The sequence below is a fragment of the Arachis duranensis genome, chromosome 10 (assembly GCF_000817695.3).
Source record: "Arachis duranensis cultivar V14167 chromosome 10, aradu.V14167.gnm2.J7QH, whole genome shotgun sequence".
NCBI classification, from domain to species: domain Eukaryota; kingdom Viridiplantae; phylum Streptophyta; class Magnoliopsida; order Fabales; family Fabaceae; genus Arachis; species Arachis duranensis.
The window spans coordinates 47,875,383-47,876,243 of NC_029781.3; positions in this window are offsets into that span (position 1 = coordinate 47,875,383).

Below are 861 nucleotides of genomic sequence, written 5' to 3' on the forward strand. Positions count from 1 at the left end.
TGTGCCAGCTTTGTGCCTGGGGCACGAGAGTATCCACGCGTACGCGTGGTTGACGCGTGCGCGTCGATTTGGCAAATTTTTAATCCACGCGTTAGCGTGCATGACGCTCGCGCGTCGATGAGTTTTTAAGGCCATCCACGCGTGCGCGTGGAGTACGCGTACGCGTGGCATTGTTTTCATGCCAAAGTTGATATTTGAGTTTTAAAAGCCAAATCTCATACTTCTAAGCCTCCGATCTCCCTTATGTATTAAATCATTATGATATGCCTAGCAATTAGAAAGGAGCTAGGGGATGTGGTAACTTGCGAGTGAAGCAAGGGGAAAAGTTATGATCAATGATGATCAACGATGATTATATGAGATATGGAGGATGACGGTGGGAGTACCGTGTATGCCATGAGCCGAAGGGCTATATTTATTGATAAATGGCTGGTTCTTGATTGGACCATGAGCCGGATGGCTGAGTTATTTCCGGGTCACGGCAAAGCTATTATTGATTATGGCTGAGAATAATTGCATATATGATTAATGAATGAATGTGTTAAATGGTTAATAATGGAAGATGTTGAAATGTGATGTGTAACCCCGGGTAGTAGGCAGTGGCGTTGTCCACTTGCTCCGGGTGTGAGACGGAAAAGGATGTTTATGATAAATGAGTTTAATTATGGAGTTTTGAATGAATGTATTTGTGATACCTGGGTAGTAGTAAGGGTTGTGGTTCGTCCCGCTTGCTCCGGGTTAATGCTTAAGATACCTAGGTAGTAGCAAGGGTTGTGGTTCGTCCCGCTTGCTCCGGGTTAATGCTTAAGATACCTGGGCAGTAGCAAGAGTTGTGGTTCGTCCCACTTGCTCCAGGTCAGA